Here is an 8,874-nt window from a genome sequence, read left to right on the forward strand (position 1 = left end):
AATTCTGCTGAAATTTTACAACATGCAAGAGAAGGATGGTAAATTGTGGTTAACTTTGATAAAAATTTGCTATTATCACAGTATCTTACTGCCCCATGGCAAGCAGTGGTGCATGATTTTGTGAAGCAACCATCACACAGTTTGTGGAAGCCAGAATGGGCAAAAAAGACGTTGTCCTCCAGATATCAGGTATATGTGTTTTGATTTCTGTTTTTCCCTGATCACAGTGGTGCAAACAGGTGGGTGGACATTGCTGTTGCATTTCCCCTCATTATTGCAAGTCCCTCCTCTCCCTGAAGTGACTTCTAGGGAATTTTAAGAGCTGGTGACTTTCCTCACCCTTTTACTTTTCTCTTTCCCTCCTTGGGAAGCTAGACATTAAAGACTAAGATATTCAAAAACAAATACCATATATAGGGAAAATTAGAAATTGATAATACATGCCTAGGGAAGGGTCTAGGCTCAGAAAAGACTAAAGAAAACCTTACATTTATAACTCAGGTTACCACTCAACACAGAGGTAGCTTGAAACAATAACAAAAATAAAATAAACAAAAAATACATCAAAACCTGGGCAATGGGGAGAATCTGAATTCCAAAGTTATCACATTATTATATCCAAATATCCAGTTTTCCACAAAACATTACAAAACATAGGAAAAAAACCAGAAAAGTAGGTCCCATTAAAAGGAAAAAAAATCAGTCTCTGAAAAAGACCTGATGACAAGTGTACTAGACAAAGACTTTAAAACAAATATATTAAAGATGCTCAAAGAACTAAGGAAAGATGTAGACAAATTCAAGAAAACAATGTATGAACAAAAAGGAAATATTAATAAAGAGATGTAAAACCTAAAGAGAGACCAACAAATTCTAGAGCTTAAAAGTACAGTAACTGAAATGAAAAAGTTAACAAAGGGACACAAGGCATATTTGAGAAGGATGAGAAAAGAATTAGCTAACTTAAAAATACAACAATGGAAACTACCAAGTGTAAGGAACAGAAAGAATAAAAGACTGGAGAAAACCATACAGGTCATAATATACTTATAAGACACTATCAAACAACATAATAGTTTGGGAGTATCAGAAAGAAAAAAAAGAGACATAAAGGAGCAGAAATATTTGAATAAATAAGGGCTGGAAACTTCCCAAACATGATGAAATGCATGAATATAAACATTCAAGAACATCAATGAGCTCCAAGTAAGATGAACTCAGAGACCCACACTGACACACATTGTAAACAAACTCTCAGGGGCGCCTGGGTGTCTCAGTTGGTTGAGTATCTGACTTTGGCTCAGGTTGTGACCTCATGGTTTGTGAGTTTGACCTCTACATCAGGTTCTCTTCTGTCAATGTGGAGCCCACTACAGATCATCTGCTCCCTTCCTCTTTGCACCTCCCCTGCTTGCTCTCAAAAACACATAAAACATTAAAAAAAGAACTTTCAAAAGCCAAAGGGAATTTTTGAATGGTTTTTAAAAATATCAGTTAGTTAAATGTTAATATACAATGTAATATTAGTTTCAGGTGGACAATATAGTGATTTAACACTTCCATACAGCACCTGGTGCTCATTACAGCAAGAGAACGTCTTAATGCCCATCACGTATTTTACCCATAATTCCATCCACCTTCCCTCTGGTAGCCATAGTTTGTTCTCTATGGTTAAGAGTCTGTTTCTTGGTTTCCCAGCCTCTCCATTTTTTTCCCCTATGCTTGTTTTGTTTCTTAAACTGCACATATGAGTGAAATCATATGGTAATTTGTCTTTCTCTGACTTATTTCACTTGACATGATAGACTCTAGCTCTATCCATGATATTGCCAAATGGTAAGATTTCATTCTTTTTTACATCTAATATTCCATTGTACAAATATACCACATCTTCTTTATCCATTCATCGGTCCATGGCCACTTGGGCTCTTTGCATAATTTGGCTACTGTGATAATACTGTGGTAAATTTTGGGGTGTGTGTATCTGTTTAAATTAGTATTTTTAGGTAAATACATGGTCGTGAAATTGCTGGATTGTAGGATAGTTCTATTTTTAACTTTTTGAGGAAATTCCATACTGTTTTCCAGAGTGACTGCACAAGTTTGGATTCCCACCAATAGTGTAAGAGATTTCCTTTTTCTCAATATCCTTGCCAACACTTGTTTCTTATGTTGTGGATTTTAGTCATTCTGGCAGGTGTGAGATGATATCTCATTGTGGTTTTGACCTCTCTTTCCCTGAAGATAATTGATGTTGAGCATCTTTTCATGTGTCTGTTAGCCATATGAATGTATTCTTGGGGAAAATGTCTATTCATGTCTTCTGTCCATTTTTTGAATTGGATTTTTTATCTTTTGAGTGTTGTTTCATAAATTCTTTATATATTTTGGATAGTAACCCTTTATCCAATATGTCATTTGAAAATACCTTCTCCCAATATACTCTGGTTTCTCTTCAGATCATATAAATCTTTCGCCTTTTACTAAAGATTTCCGTGGAAAATACCTTCTCCCATTCCATAGGTGGCCTTTTAGTTTTGTTTTTTCCTACACTACGCTGTGCAGATTTCTTATTTTTCAAAATTTTATTTAAATTCTAGTCAACATACAGTGCAGTGTTGATTTCAGGAGTAGAATTCAGTGATCCATCATATACATGCAACACCCAGTGCTCATCATAGTAAGTGCCCTGATTAATACCCATCATGCATCTAGACTATCCCTCACCCACCTCCCTCCATCAATCTGCAGTTATTTTCTATCTTTAAGAGTGTCTTGTGGTTTCTCTCTCTCAACCCCCACCATATATTCATCTGTTTTGTTTTTTAAATTCCACATATGAGTGAAATCATATGGTATTTGTCTTTCTCTGACTTATTTCACTTAGCATCATACACTTAAGCTCCATCCACGTCATTGATAATGGCAAGGTTTTATTCTTTTTGATGGCTGAGTAATATTTCATTATATGTTGATGGACATTTGGGTTCATTCCATAGCTTGGCTATTGTTGATAATGCTGCTATAATCATCGAGGTTCATGGGCCCATTTTAATCTTTATTTTTATATCCTTTGGGTAAATACCTAGTAGTGTAGTTGCCGGATCATAGGGGTAGTTATATTTTTAACTTTTTGAAGAATAATCTCCATACTGCTCTCCAGAGTGGCTGCATGAGTTTGCATTCCTACTAACAGTGCAAGAGGGTCTCCCTTTCTCTGCAGGCACTCGAATACCTGTAGGTTCTTGCATTGTTAATTTTAGCCATTCTGAAAGGTGTGAGGTGGTATCTCATTGTGGTTCTGATTTGTATTTACCTGATGATGAGTGATGTGTCATGTGTCTGTTAGCTATCTGTACGTCTTCTTTTGGAAAATATCTATTCATGTCTTCTTTCCATTTATTAACTAGATTTTTTTGTGCTTTGGGTGCTGAGTTTGATAAAATCTTTATAGATTTGATACTAACCCTTTATCAGATATGTCATTTGAAAATATCTTCTCCCATTCTGTAGGTAGCCTTTTAGTTTTGTTGATTGTTTCCTTCAGTGTGAAGAAGGTTTTTATCTTGATGGAGTTGCAGAAGTTTATTTTTGCTTCTGTTTTCCTTGCTTCAGCAGACATATCTAATAAGAGGTTGCCATGATAAATTCCAATTTGTTGCTGCCTGTATTCTACTCTAAGACTTTCATGGCTTCAAGTCTATAATTTAGGTCTTTAATTAATTTTGAATTTATTTTCGTTTATGTTGTAAGAAAGTGGTCCAGTTTCATTCTTTGGCATGTTGCTGTCCAGTTTTTCCAGCATTATTTGCTGAAGCAACTGGTTTTTTCACATTGGATATTATATACTGCTTAGTGGAAGATTAATTGACCACATAGTTGTAGGTTCATTTTGTGAGTTTCTCTACTGTCCTATTGATCTACGTGTCTATTTTTGTGGCAGTACCATATTGTTTTGATCATTACAGCTTTGTAACACAACTTGAGGAGGGGAATTATGATGCCTCCAGCTTTGATTTTTTTTTCAAGGTTGCTTTGGCTATGTAGAGTCTTTTATGGTCCCATACAAATTTTTTTGTTGTTGTTGTTCTAGCTCTGTGAAAAATGCTGAAGATATTTTGATAGGGATTGCATTAAATATGTAAATTGCTATGATTGGTATAGATATAACAATATTTGTTCTTCTAATCCATGAGTATGGAATGTTTTTCCATTTCTTTGTGTCGTCTTCAGTTTCTGTCATCAATATATAATGGTTTTCGGAGTATAGGTCATTTGCATCTTTGGTTAAATCTATTCCTATATATTGTACTATTTTGAAGGCAATTGTAAGTGGGATTGTTTCCTTAGTTTCTCTTTCTGCTGCTTTATTATTGGTGTATGGAAAGGCAACAGAGTTCTGTACTTTAGTTTTGTATTATGTGACTGAAGTCATTTATCAGTTCTAGCAGTGAAATCTTTCACATTTTCTATATATAGTATCATGTCTCCTGTAAATAGTGTGATTTATACTTCTTCCTTTCTGATTTTGATGCTTTAATTTCTATTGGTTGATTTCTGTGGATAGAACTTCCAATAAAATGTTAAGTAACAGTGGTGAGAGTGAACTTCCCTGTCTTGTTCCTGACCTTACAGGAAAAGCTGTTTTTTCCCCATTGAGTATCAGATTAGCTGTGTATTTTTCATAGGTGGCCTTTATTATGTTGAGATATGTTCCCTCCAAGCTTACTTTTGTGATGGTTTTTATCAGGAATGTATGTTGTACTTTGTCAAATGTTTTTTTTTTCCTGCATCTAATAAAATGATCATAAGGCCCTTATCCTTTCTTTTTTAAAAACCTTTTAACATTTATTCTTTTTTTGAGAGACAGAGAGAGTATGGGTGGGGGAAGGAGAGGGAGAGAGGGAGATGCAGAATCTGAAACAGGCTTCAGGCTCTAAGCTGTCAGCACAGAGCCTGATGTGGGGCTTGAACTCACAAACTGTGAGATCATGACCTGAGCCAAAGTCAGAGGCTTAACTGACTGAGCCACCCAGGTGCCCCTATCCTTTCTTTTATTAATGTGATGTATTAGGTTGACTTGTGAATATTAAACCACCCTTCCTTCTCAGGAATAAGCCACAATTGATCATGGTGAATGATTTTTTTAGTGTATTGTTGGATTTGGTTTGCTAGTATTTTGTTGATATTTTTTGCATCCATGTTCATCAGGGATATTGGCCTGTAATTCTCTTTTTTAGTGGAATCTTTGTTTTTGGTGTCAGTGTAATGCTAGACTAATAGAATGAGTTTTGAAGTTTTCCTTCCTTTTCTATTTTTTGGAATTCTTTGAGAAGAATAGGTATGATCTGCTCTGTAAATGTTTGGTAGAATTCCCCTGTGAAGCCATCTGGCCCTGGACTTTTGTTTTTTGGAAGGCTTTGTTTGTTTTGTTTAATGTTTATTTTGAGAGAGATAGAGAGAATGTGCATGGGAGGGGCAGAGAGAGAGAAAGAATCCCAAGCAGGCTCCATGCTCACACTGCAGAAACCAACACAGGGCTCGATCTCAACAACTGTGGGATCATGACCTGAGATGAAATCAAGAGTTGGACACTTAACCAACTGAGACACCCATGTGTCCCTATTGGGAGGTTTTTAATTACTAAATCAATTATTTTGCCAGTTATCAGCCTATTCAATTATTCTATTTATTCCTGTTCCAGTTTTGGTAGTTTATATGTGTGTAGGAATTTGTCTATTTCTTCCATGTTGTCCAGTTTGTTTGCATATAATTTTTCCTAATATTCTCGTATAATTGCATTTCTGTGGTGTTGGTTGTCATTTCTCCTCTTTCATTTTTGAATGTATTTATTTGGGTCCTTTCTCTTTTGTTTTTGGTAAACCTGTCAAAAGGTTAATCAATTTTATTCAAAAAACAAGCTCCTGGTTTCATTGATCTGTTCTACTGTTTTTTAGGTTCTATATCATTTATTTCTGCTCTAATCTTTAGTATTTCCTTCATTCTGCTGGTCTTAGGCTTAATTTATTGTTATTTATCTAGTTCCTTTATGTGTAATATTCAGTGGTTTATTTGAGATTTTTTTTATCTCTTGATGTAGGCCTGTGTTGCTATATACTTCCCTCTTAGGACCATTTTACTGCATCCCAAAGCTTTTGGATCACTGTGTTTTCATTTGCATTGTTTCCATGTATTTATACATTTCTTCTTTGACTTCCTGGTTGACCCATTATTGTTACATGCTGTTTAACCTAAATACATTTGTGGTCTTTCCAAAACTTTTATTTGATTGACTTCTAGTCGACAGCAGTTTGGTTAGAAAAGGTGCAAAGAAAGAGAAGTGACATAACATACAAAAGATCTTCCATAAGATTAACAGCAGATTATTTGTAAGATACTTTGGAGGCTTGAAGGTAGTGAGCTAATATATTCAAAATGTTAACTGAAAACAAACTGTTAACCAAGAAAATTGTGTCTGCCAAACCTGTCCTTCAAAAGTGAGAGAGAAATGAGACACTCACAGATAAATGGTGAAGGATTTTGTTACCACTAGACCTGTTCTCCAAGAAATTCTCAAAGAAGTCCTGTATAGTGAAATGAAAAGACACACATACTAACTTGAAGTAGCATGAAAAAATAAAATTTCAATCAAAATAAATACATGGGTAGTTATAAGAGTCATTACTGTAGCAACAGTTAGGAACTCTACTTTTTGGTTTCTATGTAACTTAAGAAGTTAATGTATTAAAAATTTTTAACTAACAATTAGTATTTTTGAAACTTTGGTTTATAAATGAATATTTGGTTTTCTACACAATTTAAGAGATGAAATGCATTGAAAAGAACTAAAACATTTAAATGTTTTAATATTAAAAAGCAAGTAAACACAAAAGAATACAGTAATTTAGGAAATGAGAGACAAAAATCTCTAAGGCATATAAAAACCAAATATCTAAATGACAGAAATTCCTTATTATCAGGAATTATTTCTTTAAGTTAAAAAAAAATTAGAGAGAGAGAACATATAAGCAGGGGAGAGGGGCAAAGGGAGAGAGAATCTTAAGCATGGTGAGCATGGAGCCCAATGTAAGGTTCAGTCCCACAAACCAGGGATCAGGAAATTAGCTGAAATCAAGAATCAGACACTCTGGGGGGGGGGGGTTGGGGAGCCAAGATGCAGGAACAGCAAGGAAGTTCTTTTTGCATTTTGCATCCATGAAATACAGCCAGATCAACAATAAACCATCCTATACAAGTAGGAAACTGATCTGACGATTAACACAACAACCTGCACAACCTGAACCACAGAACTCAGCAGGTACATGGTGTGGACAGGTGAAGTGGGGGAGAGAGAAGCTGTGGAAGGCAGGGAGCTGTTTTTGCTTGCAGGGAGAGGATGGAGACAAAGTAAGGGGAGAGTACAGGAAAAGCACCCCTCCCCAGAAGCAGCTGGAGAGAAAGTGGAAAAGTGGAAACAGCTGCGGGGTCTGAACTAAAAAGGGAGAAAGGAGAAAGGCAAGGGTATGAATTCCATTAAGACTCTATAAACAGCGGGAGTGCAGAGTCTGAAACTCCACAGCTCGATATCTGGTGGTGCTCTGGTGGGAATGGCAAATCCCCAGGAGCAGAATGAAGTCCAGGGGGTCTACGGGCCACATGGGGAGCGGCAGATCCCCTGCTTGGAGGACGTTTGGTAGAGTCATGTGGACTCCCCATGGGCAAAGGTCCCAGCAGACCCTGGACAATGGCCACACCCACTGGTGTTGGAGTGAGGACATTAAAGGTGAAGCCTGGTGCCAAGATGTGTGTGATTTGCCATAATCCCTGAAACACTGCTGCTACATGATCACGTGATTTTTTTCTGGGACGAGCTGGCACCCAGCCACAGTATCTGGGCATTGGCAGCAGCACAGTCTCACAAACGTTTCTGGGTGCAGTTGGCACCTGACCAATGTTCGGTGAGGCTCTCCTGCAGGGGGTCAGAATGTGTCAAAGCCACAGTCTCAGAAAGGAGGGCTCAGGAAACACAGGTGCATCTGAGATAAAACTCAAGAGGGAGGTGCTGCCTGGCAACCTGATGGCTTGGTCATGGACAGTGTAAAAGCAGGAAGTAGATGGAAGCTGAAGACAAAGAACGGGTGTGCAATTCCTGATTGGGGAGAACAGAGTTCTGATACTAGAGACTGGGTAGCTGGGTGATGCCATTTTCACCGCTATAACTGAGCTGTGATCTCACATGAGTGCCACAGCAGCAAGGATGGATGATGCAGAGAAATGAATCAGTGATATACAGGACAAACGTGGCAAATAATGAAGCAGAAAAAAAGAGGGAGACTAAGGCAAAAGAGCACGATTTAATAATTAGAGAAATCATTGACTCATTAAAAAGGAAAAACATCAGAACCATAGGGGTCCCAGAAGAGAAAGAGAGAGAAAAAGTGACAGAAAGGTTATGTGAGCAAATCATAGAAGAAAACTTTCCTAACCTGGGGAAAGACACAGATATTAAAATCCAGGAACAGAGGACTCCCATTAGATTCAACAAAAACCGAACATCAACAAGGCATATCAGAGTCAAATTCACAAAATACTCAGGCAAGGAAAGAATCATGAAAGCAGCAAGGGGAAAAAAAGCCCTTAACCTACAAGGGAAGACAGATCAGGTTTGCAGCAGACCTATCCACAGAATCTTGGCTGGCCAGAAAGGAGTGGCAGGATATAATCAACGTGCTGAATCAGAAAAATATGCAGCCAAGAATTCCTTAACCAGCAAGGCTGTTATTCAAAGTTAAAGGGCAGATAAAAAGTTTCTCAAACAAAAACTAAAGGAGATTGTGACCGCTAAAACAACCTTGCAACAAATTTTAAGGGGGG

At 37.1% G+C, this 8,874-nt stretch overlaps 1 non-coding gene across 1 annotated transcript; it reads left to right on the forward strand.

Moving 5' to 3' along the window:
• Positions 1-2,439: 2,439 nt before the first annotated feature.
• On the forward strand, positions 2,440-2,555 carry LOC121025368 (U5 spliceosomal RNA). Its single transcript, XR_005788017.1, has one exon. It is a non-coding gene; the product is annotated as a U5 spliceosomal RNA (small nuclear RNA).
• The last annotated feature ends 6,319 nt before the right edge of the window (positions 2,556-8,874 follow it).

This window comes from Herpailurus yagouaroundi, unplaced genomic scaffold, assembly GCF_014898765.1.
Source record: "Herpailurus yagouaroundi ecotype Mexico unplaced genomic scaffold, PumYag 67623, whole genome shotgun sequence".
NCBI classification, from domain to species: Eukaryota; Metazoa; Chordata; class Mammalia; order Carnivora; family Felidae; genus Herpailurus; species Herpailurus yagouaroundi.